Source organism: Lepidothrix coronata, unplaced genomic scaffold (genome assembly GCF_001604755.1).
Source record: "Lepidothrix coronata isolate B3197 unplaced genomic scaffold, Lepidothrix_coronata-1.0 Scaffold271, whole genome shotgun sequence".
NCBI classification, from domain to species: domain Eukaryota; kingdom Metazoa; phylum Chordata; class Aves; order Passeriformes; family Pipridae; genus Lepidothrix; species Lepidothrix coronata.
Genome location: NW_016690451.1, coordinates 346,303 through 363,677, shown reverse-complemented (window position 1 = coordinate 363,677; position 17,375 = coordinate 346,303).

The following is a 17,375-nucleotide window of genomic DNA, read 5'->3' as shown; positions in this document are numbered from 1 at the left end:
CGGGCCGGGGAGGTCGGGAGCGCCCGCTCCGTGCTGCCCCCGCCGCAGGCACCCTTCCCGGGAGTTAGGAAGAACGTGTGGAGTGTTCTGCCTTCAAAACACCGATATTAAAAAATCCCCAACCAACCAAAAAAAAAAAAAATTCCAACTCCCCAGTCGTTCCTCCCTTGGAGAAGGGTCACCACTCCGCTCTGGTGAGATGCTGCCTGGAGTGCTGCATCCAGCTCTGGGGTCCTCATCGCAAGAAAGGCATGGATCTGTTGGAGTGAGTCCAGAGGAGGCCACCAAGATGGTCAGAGGGATGGAGCACCTCTCCTACGAGGAAGGACTGGGAGAATTGTGTTTGTTCAGCCTGGAGAAGACACAGCTTAAGGGTGACCTAATTGTGACCTTCCAGTACCTGAAAGGAGCCTACAAGAGAGCTGGAGAGGGACATGTAGTGGCAGGATAAGGGGGAATGGCTTCAAACTAGAAGAGAGTAGCTTTAGACTAGATATTAGGAGGAAGTTCTTTGCTGTGAGGGTGGTGAGGCACTGGAACAGGTTGCCCAGGGAAGCTGGGCATTCTCTGTCCCTGGTAGTGTTCAAGGCTAGGTTGGATGCAGCTCTGAGCAACCTGTACTAGTGAAAGGTGTCCCTGCCCATGGAAGGAAGGTTGGAACTAGATGATCTTTAAGGTCTTTTCTACCAAAACCATGCTATGATTCTATGATCCTGTACTTGCCAGTGACCAAAATACATGCAGGTGGAAGGAGAAGATCAGTGTCCAACATATGTGGAGCTTAATTTTTTTTTCCTTTCTTTTTTTTTTTTTTGAATGGGCAGGTTTGTGCCACAGACAGTACATGTTGGTTATGGGGCAAGGTCTAGCCCCATGAAGTCTCTAAATAGAGACTTTATTTTGGAAGCAAACCCGTCGAGGTCTGGGCCATGTTACTGCAGCAGGAGCTACCTGATAAGCAAAGAGCAACCTCCTCTTCAGTGTATGAGCACCCCTAGAGAGTCAAATCTACATCCAGGCTTTGCAGTTTCCTGCCCCAGCTGTGTTCTTTCTGTTGGAGGATGAGGAATAGAAGTAGGTCAGTGTTGGGGAGGCAAAGTTTAAATTTCTACTGTAGTTTCACATTGAAATTCAAGATCACATGAGATTTGCTTAAGAGCTGAGTGAAATGCAAAAATTATATCTTAGAAGTCCAGGAACTGAAGGTGTTTATAACTGTGATCATCTTGGTGCTTTGAAAGTGCACATCAACTGCAAAGGATGGTAATTGCTATTACAGCACCCTGTGATTCTGAAGTACAGTAACACAAACACAGTCCTGAGAAAGCCTGTCTTTTATGAGGGAAAAAGCAATCTTGCGGATTTTTAAACAATTATTAAACAAGCAATACTTTAATATTATTTTAGCTTCTACTTGGTAAAACCTTATCTGGGACAAGAGATCATGTGTCTTGTTTCTCACTTGCATTTAGCTAAGTGGATGCCATTGTAATTTGAGATCCTGGAAAACTATTTTTGTCCAGTTAATTGCCACAGTCTTTTGCAAGGCTGTGGTGCTTGTTTTAAGGTTTAAACAAAATCATCTAGCTTTTGCATGCCATGACACTAATGTATACTACTAATGAAGATTTTTACTTCATGCATCAAATTTTGTAGGTCTATTGGCACTGGAAAGAATGCAGCGGCCCTTCTACCACAGAACAACACTCAGCAGCAAAGCCATATATACTTCTCCAAAAAACCCAACTCCTGCTCTTCATAAACTAATTCCAAGGTATCCATCTGGCTGAGATGTCATGAGAGGGTGCATAAGTTGTGAGTAAACCTTTTTCCTTCATCCCATGCGTTTGTAGTCACCTTGTGTGTTTTGCTTAGCAGTTGGCCTTTACAGAGTTTTATTAGTAGCCTTTATTTGGGCCTAAACTCAGAAGAACAGGCTGAGTTGCTGCCATGTCTTGAAACGGCAGATCACAGCAGATGACCCGAGGTGCAAAACTTAATGAGGACCTCTTGTCTAAAGTCAGAGGCAAAATCAGTTTATCTGCTAATCTGAGTTAAATGTCTGTGTATGAGGCAAATGCAAGGTGATGTGAATTAAGATAATCCACTGTGAAGCAAGTTAAGCAGATGACTTGATATTTGCTGGAGGCTAAGAGATTTGCTGCTGTGACACTCCTAGTGTGTGGTAACATGTCAAATCTCAGTCAGTCCCTTACATGGTCACGTATCTTCAAGCAACAAGTGAGGCAGGAGAAATATTTTTAGGTGTTGCAACTACATTTAAAATGTCTGAAAGAAATCATATGAGACACAGTATCAATTTTTCACTCTATTTAGAGAAATGGCAATAGTTACTAAAAGTTAAGGACCAGCTGGACTGATGCCTACTAAACAGAGACTTTATTTTGGAAGTGAACTGAAGTGATATAATGGGGTTTTTGGCCCCATTTTCTGCCCAGTGTTACTTTGTTATTTTCAAGTGCCTTTTTACCTCACATTTTCAAACCAACAGAGTAGTCAGACCCTGAAACAGCTTTCTAGCATGTTAGGACAGTGACAGAAAACCTAATTAATTCTAAGATAGAGTGTTTCCAGTTTGCGACTGGTATTCTGTGGGAGAAGTGTGTGCAATAGCAAGAGACAGTTCCCCCAGAAACCCTACCAGTCTCAGTTTTGCACACCCTCGACTGTCCTAGCTTGGCTGGAGTGAGAAGAGTTCTGCCAGTTTGGAGCAGGTAAGGCCCTGGCTTAGATGACCTCAGGTTAAATGACTTCATCCTTGACACAATAATTGGCACGAATTCAGGAACTGAGTGCATCGTCTCGGCAGAATTGTGGGGTAGCAAGTGGAGGCAGAAGGATAGACCATAGTGTATATATTGTCCTCTTCTGGCTGTTAAGTCAATGGGATCTTGGCTGTGTTATTTGCATCCTGGTGGCTTGTGTGTCCAGGTTGTAGTTTCTGAGCAGATCAGGGCACTTGGATGACACTCTTTACCGCAGTAACTCAGTGGGGCACACAGGAGGTAAAATTCAATAGGTACATCAAATGTGGTTTAAATGTATTCTTTCTTCAATTTGAGACAAATAATTTTCAGTGCATTTACTCATCTGTCTTAGAAATGAACTTTATCACTTTATTATCCATCTTAGAAGAATCAAGGGCAAGCTTTTTTAACAGGAGATTATTTGAAGCTGTACGTAGCTCCAAAGTTTCTTTTTTTTTTTTTTTTATTCCTTTGCTGAGAAAAAGCCCTGGATTCCTGTGCACACTTACCCAAGAAGACAATTGCATTCATACCAGTCCTTAGGAAAGATCAAAAGAAAATATGAAAAGGAGAGAGTAGAAAAAAAACACCTGTTATTTTCAGTTCTATTTATTCTGGAGCAAAGATGCTCAGTGTCTGTAAATCGCTTAAATCTGTTCTATTTAAAGGGTTCATATGAAATGAGGATCTGGTTCCTGGTACTTAGAAGGATATTTATTTGAAGTTGTGAGGTGGGGGTTTTTTTCCCCTTTATTTGAATGTAATGCTTCAGCCACTTCAAGAAGTTAAATTTTTGGGGAAATGTTGTCTTACCATAAGAGCTGGCTGTCATCACACTGTAATTCCAGCTTCATCAAAACATCTAAGGAGAAACATTAATTGCTGTTGCAATGTAAAATATGAAAAGCCACTATATTTCATAATATCCACTACAACTTCCTTGTGAACAACTGAATGTTTCAACTGCAAGCGATAATACTGGGACCAAATTAATTTACATCTATGTCTTCCCATGGGCATCACTATTCCTGTGAGAGTGTAACCCTGGCAGAATGTCAGCCAATCTGTTTTTCTCCATTTTTGGCTGGCTAGAGCTTTGGGCCAGGATCTGTTTCTGATTATGTCTCAGATATTACACACAGGAGAGGAATCCAGAACCCGTGTTAGGCTCCATGGGAAGTTAAGCACCTCCTAATGGGATCCAGAGAAAGCAGCAGGCTGAGCAGAGCACAGTCTAAATCCAGCATGGCCAGCCCATGGCTGCCCAAAGCTAGATGATTGGAGACATTCAGAATAGAGTGAGTCTAATATCTAGGCCGTTTCTGACCACAGGAATGGCTACCTCAGAACACCAGTGGCCCTTCTAACCACTTGGGAACCTCAGCTGTGAGGAGAGGTGCTGACATCCTTTCTTACAGAGAAATGAAAACTTTTGTTTGAAGAGGAAGCGCTGGCAGTTACTTTTGATACTAGTTTAACAATTAGAAAATGAGAGACTTGGGTTCAGCTCCCTCCTCGGTCTGAGTGTTCAGTGATAATGGGTTCTGTGTCACTGGGACAAAATACCCTGAGCATCAGGCTGACAACTACATTGGTGGGGGCCACCCACCATTCGTATTCCACTCTTTGGAAGCAGTAGAGAAAAGCATTTGATGTTCATGGGGCTGGAAGAACAAGTGTGCTTGAACTTGGTTGTGAGTACACTAAGAGGGATGCCCATACCAACACTGGAAACTGCACTTCTTTCTGTGAGATACAAAATCAATACTCCAAGCAGGGGCCAGAGGCCGGTTCTCCCTTGATAAGCAGCATTACACCAGGTCAAAATATTGTGCTCCTAGTTCCTGCTTCTCAGATTAGTCTCCTGTTTACAACAGCACTGCTCAGCAGTAAAAAGTATTCCTACACATCTGAACCTTACTGTGGTGTTTGCTGCCATATGCCATCACATAAAGGGAGCAAATGTCTGAACGTACACGATGGCCACATCTGTATTTTGTACAGTCCTGTCGGTCTTCAAGACTGTACATGTCTACGGGAACAAGACTTTTAGGAAAATTGGGCAGAACAGTAGAGTTCCATCAAAGTTGGATCCAAACTGAGAACAGATGTGAACTAAGGGTTGAATTGTTTGTTTCTACAAAGACTAGGTTACTACCTTGGGTATTCAAAAACATGCACTTGCAGAAAAGCTCTCTAGCTAAGCAAGGAAGAGTCTCTAGAAATTAGCTGAGCGAAATTGTTTGAACTGCAGCTCTAGTTTGAAGTCCCTTCATAAGGCTACGTCCCATTTTAAGCCCTCAAATCAATTTACTGATTTATCCCAAAGACAGATTAGCTGGAATTTACAAGAGGAATGATTGTCTTCCTTTTTTGTAAATTCTGTCCTCCAAGCCTCTAATAGATGATTGCATCAATGAACTTCCTGCATCCTTCTGTGGAGATACAGATGATGACTTGGAGTTTGTGGTGGTAAAGTCACTGGTACCACCAGAAGTGTGCTGTGTACCATCTCTTCAAGCCATCACTCAGTAAAAATAATCTATCTTTGATCTTCCTTCATTATTTTAACTCACTTAAGACTTTAGAGACATGAAATAACTGAACAATAATTACAGTTTTCATTATTTTTTCCCTTTGGTTTTCTGATCTTTATAAATAAATACAAATAATTGTATATAGTCCCAGCCATTTTGCCTTGTGTCGTTTGCATTTTTTTCAGGAAGAAGGTTGTATTTGATTGGTGTGTATTTGTGTGGTAAACTCTTGATTAATTGATTGCATTGTGTCTCTGGGTATACACTGACATTGAATCATACAATCACTAAGGTTGGAAAAGACCCCCAAGATCTTGAAGGCCACATCTTTGATCACCACATTGTCAACTAGACTGTGGCACGAAGTTCCACATCCAATCATTTCTTGAACACCTTTAGGAATGGTGACTCCACCACGTCCCTGGGCAATCTGTTCCAATGTCTGACCACCCATTCAGTAAAGAAATTCTTCCTGATGTCTAACCTGAACCTCCCCTGGTACAGCTTGAGGCTCTGACCTCTTGTCCTGTCACTTGTTGCCTGGGAGAAGAGACCAGCCCCCACCTTGCTACAACCTCCTTTCAGGTAGTGGTAGGGAGTGACATGATTTCTTCTCATCTGTTAATGTAAGGCCCCAGGTACATCATTACAGAGGCAAAACTTTATGTAGGCTTCAAAAGACTTTACCTGAGTAAGGACTGGCCACATTCAGGGACTGTGTGAGTAGTAGGAGCACTCAGATGCTAACAGCATGTTATATAACAGTAGGGAAGGGAGATTTTGGCTGATAACCCTTGGATAGTCTCCCAACTTCTTACAAAACATACCATCATTTGTGGGATCGCTTGTGCCCAAGCTGAGTGGGCAGGACTTTAGTTTCATGAGAAACAGTCAGATGCAATGAAATCCATAATTCTCTATTTATCTGTTTTTTTACAGATTAGAGGTTGGGTCAGGATCACTGCAATTTGAACCCCTTTTTAGAAGCATGATAATTATTCCAAATTGGATGTTCCTTTTGTATTTAAATCTATATATATATTGTGTCTTAACCCCTAATAGTTATAGTCTTACTGTCATCAAAGTTGGCAGTTTTGCTACTGACTAAATATGGATCAAGGCTAGATTCTTTGCCTAGCAGCCAGTTTGGGGTTTTTTTTGTTTTTCATAACTGCAGGAAATTCCTCCTTCTGAGCTTTGGCTATATTCTCAAATCAGTGATCAATTTACAAGAACTTTTTCCTTGCAAAAGCAGATTCCTTTTCTGAATTTTGTCTCTATAAAATAGTGACTGATAAAACAGTTCCCATTTAAACGATGCCCAGCGTATCAAATATAATAGGCAAATTCATCTTCAGTGCCAGCATCTGTCCTTGGTATGTCCCCTCTGAGCTGCCAACTTTCCAAGGGAACCTAAAAAGACTCCAGTGTTTATTAATGGGTCACAGAAACTGCAGAAATAAAGTGATGAAAAATACAATCTAAAAAGTTGAAGGCAAAGATTCTTGGTTCTGCTTGCCACCTCTATTAAACAGGAAGATGACTTTCTCTTTTTAAAAGAAAAAAGATAGCTGATTTGTTAGTTCCATGCAAAACAGCTGTTCCCACTTAACTATTTCAAAACTATCCAAAATTCGCAACTCTTTAGCTTAACATACTTCCCATATGTCAGGTCATCAACAGCTTCTTTCTAGGTAACTGAAAAGAAAGGAACGGAAACTCACAGTTCTAGACCTTCTTACTTCCCTGTACCTCTCAAAAGGGTAATATTGTAAGAGTAGTGTAGCAGTATTACAGCAATGAAGTAAGGATTAGTTAAACAAGTTGACCCAAGAGTGTCTCTGACAGGAATGAGAAAGGAAGTCTGATATAGGATGTTGAAACTCATGCCAAACACACAAAAATAATGTTTTCCAATGGCGGGCTAGAAGGCTCTATATTTTCATTCCATTATGCTGGTTTTGCTATGAATGACATCCAGGAACACTCCCTCATAGTTACTTTTGCTTGAAAGTTACTATCATCTGTAGTTACATAGATATAGAAATGGAAGAATAAATATATCATTGTAGACAGAAAAAAAACATATTCTTTCCTAGACCAGTCTGTATCTAGGCAGATTCATGCATGGCCTATGTTTCTATTTGTCACTTGTGGAGTGTGGGGAAAAAAAATCACTTTAGCATCCTCTAATAGGGCTTTCTCCTGCTAGCCTTGCGTGGTACTTTTTGGTCATGCTTGAATAAACTCAGAAATGAGAGGTGTTCTGCCCAGTTATAAAGTAATTTTAATAATGTACCAGTGATCTTGCCAAAAAAAGTAGATGTTGGCTGTAGGTGGTTAGGCTGTGTTCATAAAACATTAGTTAAGCTATCTGGAAACCACACCTTCAAGACTGTAGATTAAAAAAACAGGGTGTTTTGGGCCTCCCAAAATGCAAGTACAAGATAAGAGTGGAGGCCTTGAAAATTCAAGCGCAGGACAGTAACGGAGGTCCCAGGACCGTAGACACAAACTAGAAACTGTCAGCCATAGATCACTGAAGACATGAAGCCTCAGAAATTGAGTCAGTGGATTTTGTGGTTTACCTGCAATGTAGGTAAAAATCTATAACCTGCAGTAAAGTGAGATGTAAGATGGGACTGTGACTCAACAAAGAAGGAGCAAGTTGACAGACTTAGGGAACATAAAAAAATGACCCCAAGCAGACCTTGAGAGAGGAGAAGGAAATGCACAACATTACTCTTCTCCTGGCAAATAGGAAGAAGAAATCATAAATATTAGCACTGCAATCATGGCAAAGAACTTAGGATACCGACAATTTACTACAACCAACCCTTGCTTTTCCTAAAGATGATATTATTGACTTTTGAGCCCAGTGGGTGAGCATGAGACTAGAGAAAGGCATAGTTAATATTAAGCTTGTGTATTAAGTTTGTGTATAGTAGTTCTAATTATATCATTATTGAATTAGCTGCAATAATTAGCTAATTTGGACTTAGCATGATTGTAGCCATACTAATAATAACTCTTTCATTTGCTAAGACTTTAATTCTTGGCTTTACGTTTCTTTTTGTTTCTTTTGCCCACAAAGATTGCATAGGATGTTTGGTCTGAACCCTATGCATAAGCTCAGATAGATAAAACTTGGCCGCAACAATTAGTGGAGAAGGCAGGCAACAAAGGCTGTGACCTGTGCTGCAGCAGCCCAGCACACCAGGAGTGGGTTCAGAACATGCCCAGCACTCAGAATGATCTTACCAGCTCTATGCAAGCACCTGAAGATGATTGTGTAACATGAAAGTTCCTGATTTTATGAGCCTGGGCCTAAAACTCTTCATTAGTACACAGATCCGATGGCTGGAAAAGGTTATTGGAATACCACCCTACAGTTGCTCTACAGATGGACTCTTTTCTCAAGCTGAAAAGATGCATTAAGTATCTGATGAATCTGTGTGAATCTGTTTCCAAAATAATGTTGACATTTTAGTAGAAGTGAAATGTTTAGAGTTGATGTCTGAATACATGATTTTTTCTCTCCCAAGATGCAAAATAGAAATAAAAATTCATACAAGAAACACGAAATGCTTACTAATTAGGGGAGAAGATTGCTGTGGTCTTCTTGCACTGGACTCCTGGTAAGCACCTGCTTTAATGGTCACACACACATGAACCAGTGAGCACTGTTTTGTAACACCTATGCACTTCAGGCAGTTCTCAGGGGATTCACATATGAATATTAATGAAGGAGGGGAAAAATAACAAGATCTCCTGTTTCCAGTTTGCTTAGGCAGCGGCCTCTGGCAGCTACAGCTCTGGTATGCAGAGAAGTGACTGACCTGACTTGCCTCTTTTCCGATCACCTCTGATAATAATCCTTTTACTGAGGACAGGCAAAGTGAATTTGTGGTGTTCTCATTTCAAAATGTAGGTGAGTTGTACCCCTGGTGGAACAGATATCCTTACATTTCAGGAAAGTTTTCATAGTTTATTTTATGCCAAGTTGTTTGCAGAGGAACCATTTCCTCTTCTCCTCCCAACACAAACAGCTTCCAGAAGGCATTTTATAGGGAAAATGCTATAGGCAGGGGATGGGTGGTTGTGGGGGTGGCGGTCAGACTGCAGTTTGGATAAAAGGGTTCTGTCTTTCTGACCGGCAGTCATAGTCCACAGCTAATTTGCAAACCAACTTTATTAAGGCAGCTTTGTTTAAAAGAATGTCGGAACAAAACATTATTATTTTTTAATTATGGAGCCACACACAACAGTCCCAGCAGACAGAGTACGGATTGCGCGTGATAAAACTTAGCATGATAAATTAGTTACCCAATTGTGACCCTTCACTTTTGAGACCTTAGTGTCTATGATGCTTCTTGAGAAACTGCTTAGTCTTCAAACAAGTGCATAATGCTTCTGCCCTCCCTTTTGATTCAGTGAAGACCCTTTGTAATAGGCAAACCATCAGTAATTGTTTGATTTTTTTTAGTGCATTTAAGAAAACCAGAGTGATCCTTGTTGCAGAAACCACTCCTTTCTGCACAGTTTGAGCCACACAGTTCTGAGATCGTTGCAGATGCAGACCCCCTCTTATTGGGAATTTAGGCCAGTGGACAGCAGGCTCCCCTACCACTTCTGCATGACATGTAGAAATCCACAGACCGAAAACCTGTGGCTTAACCACATGCTAGGAATATCCAGCTCTTTCTGCAGCTTAGTATAAGCAGTCCATTGTTTCAAAACCATTCTCTGATTTTGTGGGTACCTTCAATATGTTTAGAATATGCTTTAGATCACGTGAGTTTTAATACTGTGTTATCCAACACATTTCTAATTTTGTCTCCAGGTACTTATGTTACATTCAGTATGTCACTTATGACCAGATTTTTTAAATTGTAGCCCCTCCATAGATGAAATTTTCTGAAAATCTGGTTACTGACTTTCATACTTATGTTGAAATCAGAACTTTCTGAAAATGTGGTTTTTAACCTCTTTGGTCTAAATTTTGAAGGGTATTTAGGTCTGAAAACCCTTTCTTATGAAATGAGAGTAATGACATTTTCATATTTAACACATGCACATATATACATTATCTGATAAGTGCATGAACATTGAATGGAAATTGGTAACATTTAAATATATAGTTGTGAAAAATGGTAGGAAAAAACAGATGCATAGGGTAGTTTTTCTGCAGTTTTACACTGGCACATCTACACTGAGGCCAACACCACTGCTCTAGGGAAATTAGAAAATAGTTTTGCCCAGAGTTGGCTTGCTACAGTTATTTGTTTGTTTCTAGTAGCATGCAAACTACAGCAGTTGCAGTGCAAGCACAAAGGCAGGCACGACTGATGCCTCAGAAGTGTGCGATCCAGGCTTATACTTCTGACAGCCGTTTGCCTTGCAAACAATAGCAGTGTTGGGGGAAGACAACAGTCAGCTGTAATTTATCCTTGTGTTTGGCTGTTGGGAGCCAATGCCTCAGCTCTGGCGGCAGTGGGCTTTTGTAAGTGCTGTCTAACCCATATCCGTCAGAATGAGCCGGATTTGCTAAATCACTTGGATAGTAATTTAGCGTGGCACATTTGGAATGACGGGCTGTTCATAAGCACTAATTAAGACAGCTCTGTTGGTGTATCTCATTATGCTCTGACGTCCAACAAAGGAGTTGCTGAGTATCTATGGGCGAGTGAGACTTTCTCCTGGCACGGCAGGCCCTTGGAAGAGGGCACTGGTTCACAGCATCACCCGCTATTTGTTTGACTTCCATTAGAACAACTATAGTGGGTGGAGTAGAGGTAAACTGAAGATGAATTGGAGTAACTGAAATGTATCTGCAGTATCAGCAATTTAAAGCGTATCCATTTCTCTGATGCTCTGTGCATTTTACGTTCCCTGCTAACCACTACCAGTAATAAGTTGGAATAGAACCTGCATGTTAAATAGCCTATGGAGGTGGCTGATCAGTCCAAGATGGCTCTGTACGAAGAGTGAAGAGCTCTGTGTCACAGTATTTCTCGTGACTTACCAAGGAATAAAGAAGCCCAAGTCACCTGGATCACTTTGATCACTAAAGGCATCTAGGGTCATGTCAGTCCTTTGTGACTCACACCATTGACAATAAATTACACACTGTTACACTCCAGATTTTAAGCCATAAGCTGCCCAGAGTGGTTGCATTTTATTTAAGACTTTTTAAAAGCCTTATGTTTTGTTATAACCTCGAATTTGCATCCGGAGAAAGTCACACACTCTTCTCTAAGAGAAATTCTTTTAATTTAGTGAGAAAAATAAAGTATTTTGGCAAAAGGTTTTACAGGAGTAAAGTACAACCAAGAAAAAATATTTCACTAAAACACTCAGCACAGAGACCCATTCCACAGAAAACACTCACTACAAACAATCAATATTCCAGCTTTAGTAAAACACAGTTCATTGGTTTTAAGTTACCCACAAGAGAAGGAAAAGAGTAAAAGAAGAAAACAGATAAAGAGGGTAAAGAAAAAGAGAAGAAAGAAGGAGAGAAAGGAAAAATGGTTACCAACAAGATCTGATGGTTCACATGGTTCAGGTTGCAGGAGAGGAAAGACAGAGAGAGAGAGCTCACATGGAGTCTCGTGTATTTATAGGTCTAGGCCCAGTCCTTCCCCCCCGCACACACACACTCACAGCGAGTTGGTTCTGACCCATATCAATAATTCAGTGAGATTTGGATCCAGTATCTCACACAGACAATTAAATTGTGTGTAATGAATAGAATTTTTATTGCAATATTTTGGGTACAAAGAGCTATTTCAGATTGCACGTGCTCTGAAATAATCATGCGGCTGTATAAAATAAAACCAGTATTTGTTCAAAATCTTGTTTACTGAAACAATACTTACTGAGGTTGGTTTGTAGTTTAGCCACATTTACTACTTAAAAACCGTGTTGATACACTGTGGTTTTGTGGTTGTTTCAAAGTATCTGAAGAGCTTCACGACCTTTACAGATCTTTTGGAGAAATTAACTTTTGAGTTGTAATTGGGGTTTTTACTTTCCTTACTTGAAATTCAGTTCAACAGAGAGCGCACAATGTTTTTTTTCACATTATTTGGTAACCCAAAACTACTCTCTAAAAAACTGCTTAGGAGTTTGAAAGAGAGTACATACCAAGATGAACAGCTTTGGGAAACTGCAGAAGGTAAAAATAATTCAGAGTCCCTTCTCACAATCCCCTGGTAGATTATACAGCCAAAACCAGCATTACATTTTGATCTTTATGAATATTATCTACTGATTAAATGCAGATAGCTGGTTTTTTTAAACTGGATTCTATATCAGTTCAAGCTGTGATTCCCACTGCTCTCACTTTTTTCCTTCTAGTAACTGAGTTGCCTCTAAATTTGCCTGCCATAATTTCAAGGTATCTGCAAGCTGCAGCATTTGACATATTCTTTCTAAGAAAAAAAGGACTACCTCTGTTTTCTTTGATCTGTAATTGGTAGAGTACTTAGAAAACATTTCAAATCCACTCTGTTTTTCTGTCTCAGTATGCTACCTTTTTAGAAAACCTCTGGATCAAAGCACAATACATACATACTTCAGGCATCCAGGGACTGAATCTTTGGGCCTGTAATCTTAGCTGTGTGAGGGGTAATTGACAACAGTTAGTGGTTAAGTAGTGAGTAGGTCCAACGGCTACTCAGCAGAATATTTCACTAGTCACAACCTCTCCCATGTTTATGTGACCGAATGTGTTGCAAACATTTTAGTTTACATTAGGTCCATCATCTCATGAATGCCTGGCACTTGGCTTCAAGCACATTCCAAGGAGCAGAACAGCATCTCAAGTTACAAACCAGTGGTATCTTGTCTACCTCAGATCCAAGCTGAGGCTTTATTTCCTTTTCCCAAGTTGCCGTAAATTAATCTTTAATTGAAGTGACTCATCAGCGTGCTTCTCAGCTTTCTTCAGTGCTTCTGAGACATGATTTGTACCAAGTAGTGTATGAAGGAATTTTCTTATCTACCTTCTTGGAACTTGAGCTCTTGGATTTCTCCTCTGTGTGACACACTTAATGGTAACACTGCTGGGATACACAGGTAGACAATGAAAGCTGACATTTTACTTCCTTGCCCTTCAAAAGATATGGGAACAGCACTGAATCTATTTTAGATTGATATAACGTAGCCCAAAGCTAAGAGAATTGCAGCCCTTTGAACATTACATTATGTACTCCAAAAGGAGATACAACAGCATGAATCCCCACTCCTTAATTCTCATTTAATGTCTGACCTGTGACATTCCTGAAAGCTAACTTTTCAGAGAGAGAGAAAGGACCTCAGCTGTACTGTGTTTTAAAGTCTGGAAAGGATAATCCTCCTTCCTGGACCAGCTTCTATAGGAGCTTTAGGCATGTCTGTGCTTTTCTCCCCTCTCACGCTGTGTTAGTCATGGCTGTGTGTCAGGCTGACTGAAGAACAGATCTGGTGGAGATCGGCACCCCCAAAATGTTTCCAGACCAGGTGGGTTAGTGTTCAAACAAACAGGCAGGTAAATAGGAATCTGTGTGTATGTGTGCTTCGAAAAAAACAGCAAAATGTTTAAACTGACATTTCTAAAGAAAAGACTGGATTTGCACATTCTCTACCTTTGTGATCTCTGAAGAAAACTAAGAGGACAGAAAGGAAAGTGCCTCCCCAGCTGACAGCTACCTTGAGCTCTGTGTGTGCTTATGGAGAGGCACGATGTGCAGGAGCTATGGGGCAAATGGAACTGGGGCATGAAGTGAGCAGGTTTGGTAACACAGAATGGACACGTGGCTCTTTTAGGAGTCAATGAAACTGAAAACACTTAGAGCAGTCTTGAGGCAATGGTAATTACATCAGAAATGGAGAACTGTTATTGACACAGGTGAAGAATAATGAGTACAAAACTTGCATAAATATTAAGAGTCCAAGGAATTGTTTTGAAAACAGAGAACTTCTTAAATAAATGTGCATAAATAGAGACTGTGTCACTGCCTGGCAATAAGAAGTGCCAAGTGCAGGGTAAGCTTTATCTTTATGTTGGTTGTATCAACATACTCCAATGGTGAACTATGAGTTCTCCTTAAGAAAATAAATTGCGTCCATACAAACCAATATCAAAATAAGCTATCTAATTCCAGGCAACTGCCAGACAATTTACAGAGCTTGTTTAAAAGGCTGATTTGGAATGTGCAGTGTGACTATTGCTGGAAGGAGGGTGTGATTTGTAACTGCAAGTTTGGTTATCTTTAAATAACTGCCCAGGTTTCCAACTTTTTTCGCTGGTTAGGTCATCGCGCAGCAGCCATTTCCTAGCAATACATCAACATTATACAAGAGTGTTTTTGAAAGCACTTTAAAAACCTTTGTTTTGGCTGCGTCCCTTCTGTTGCTGGGGTGGTACAGCTGAGTGGTGGATGAACAAAAAATGGGGAACTGTGCTGTGAGCCATCACCTCCCCAGCTGTGATGGTCAGGCACACCACCTTCCCTTTTTTTTTGTGGTTTTGCAAGTAGTCCGTCCAAGAGTACACTGTGCTTGTTTAATACTTTGTCAATAACAAAATTTTATCATTGATATTTCTTAAATGATATTCTTAGGGTGCTTGCATTTCCAACCAGTTGCCCCAATTCTTCTGCCATAAAATTCTCTTCTTTTCAAAAATATTGTATTTTGACTTCATCTTGCTTGGGGTTGGGTGCTTCACGTGCAGATACTTACCTTTTCCATGCTTCTTCACTGAAACCAGTTAGAATAACAGAGAATAAATCTAAGTTCCTCCTCATCAGTGTGTGCAAGATCAAAGAGAGAGAGAGAAAGGGGATTGCTGGCAGACTTGGAAAGTGATTCCTCTTTGACACTGTATCTTACTGGGTGCTTGTCAGGCCAGGTTCATGACCACCTGAGGAACCTGAATGTACATAAGTCTATGGGATCCAATGAGATGCATCCCAGAATCCTGAGGAAATTGGATGATGTAGTTGCCAAGCCACTTTCCATGACATTTGAAAAGTCGTGGCAGCAGGTGAAGTCCCAGGTGACTGGAACTGGTGATGGGTACTGATTGCACCCATCTTTAAAAAGGGTAGAAAGGAGGACCCTGGGAACTACTGACCTGTCAGCCTCATCTCTGTGCCAAGGAAGAACATGGAACAGAGCCTCCTAGAGTTGTGCTAAGGCACATGAAGGACAGGGAGTGATTCGAGAGAGCAAGCACAGATTCACCAAGGGCAAATCCCATCTGACCATCCTAGTGGCCTTCTACCATGGAGTGACTGCATCAGTGGACAAGGGAAGGGTTACAGATGTCATTTTTCTGGACACCTGTAAAACCTTTGACATGGTCCCCCACAACATCCTTCTCTCTAAAGTGGCGAGAGAGTGTGATGGTTGGGCTGTTCAGTGGATAAGGAATTGGTTGGACGGTCACATCCAGACGGTAGTGGTCACTGGCTCCCGACGGTCAAGCGATGCCCTTCATTGGTCCGTGTTGGGACCAATGCTATTTAATAACTTCATTAGTGACGTAGATGAATGGATCGAGTGCACTCTCAGCAAATTTGCAGATGACACCAAGCTGAGTGGTGCTGTTGACACATCTGAAGGATGGGATGCCATCCAGAGAGACCTGGACAAGCTTGAGAAGCGGGCCCATGGGAACCTCAAAAGGTTCATAGCAAAGTCCTCAAGTGCAAAGTCCTCCATCTGGCTTGGGGCAAACCCCGGTATCAATACAGGCTGGAGGATGAACAGATCAGGAACAGCCCTGCTAATAAGGACTTGGTAGTGCTGGTGGATGAGAGGCTGGACATGAGCCAGAAATGTGTGCTCACAGCCAGAAAGCCATGTGTGTCCTAGGCTGCATCAAAAGCAGCATGGCCAGCAGGTCAAGGGAGGGGATTCTGCCCCTTTGCTCTGGTGAGACCCCACCTGGAGTGCTGCGTTTAGCTCTGGGGTCACCAGGACAGGAAAGACACAGACCTGTTGGAGTGAGTTAAGAGGAGGGACATCAAGATGACTAGAGGGATGGAGCACCTCTCCTGTTATGAAGGGCTAAGAGAATTGGACTTGTTCAGTCTGGAGAAGAGAAGGCTTCAGGGTGACCTAATTGTGGCCTTCTACTACCTGAAAGAAATAAGAATAAGAAATATTGAGAGAGACTTTTTACAAGAGTGTGTAGTGACAGGACAAGGGGGAATGGTTTCAAACCGAAAGAGAGCAGGTTTAGATTAGATATTAGGAAGACATTCTTTGCTGTGAGGGTGGTGAGACACTGGCACAGGTTGCTGAGAGTTGTGGATGCCCTATCCCTGGGAGTACTCAAGGCCAGGTTGGATGGGGCTCTGAGCAACCTGGTCTAGTGGAAAGTGTCCCTGCCCTTGGCAGGGAGGTTGGAACTAGATGATCTCTTCCAATTCAAACAATTCTGTGATTCTATGATTTGTCTCTATGTCATTTGCAAAGTTTCCCTGACAGGGAGCTGCAAATCCCTGTGACAGCACTGGTGTACGTCAAGCATAATTAGCCAACACAACCTTGTATTTTTGAGGTTCTTGATCTACAATGGAACATTTACGCTGGGACTTAAAACCTGCAAATACTCGAAGTCGTGCACGGACTACGTGTGCGAGCAGAGTGACAAAAAGCCGTGATGCGGGGTGGGGTCAATCGCCGTGCCTTCAGTCCCTCCCAGGGCGACCAGCACCGCACCCAAGAGCTGCGGGGAATCCGCGGGAAATGGCGGGGGCGGGGGAGTGTTTCGGGCTTTCGGGGTCCGCCCGTGTCCCGTGCCACACCCGGGAGCGAAGGAGCGCCGGGGGGGCGGTCGGGGGCAGCGCCACGTCGCACCGCCGGCCCCGGGAGGGGAGGGGAGCGGGGCGGCCGCGGGGGTGGCGGTGCGGGCGCTGCTCCGCCGCGCTCCGAACTGCGCAGCCCCGCGCCGGGCGGGGGGAGTCGGCGCCCAGGCTGCTCCTCCCCCGTCCCGGTGGGAGCGCTTCATCCACGTTTGCAAGTTTGCAGCGGCGGGAGGAGGAGCGGGCGGGCCGGGGCGGGCGGTTTCCCT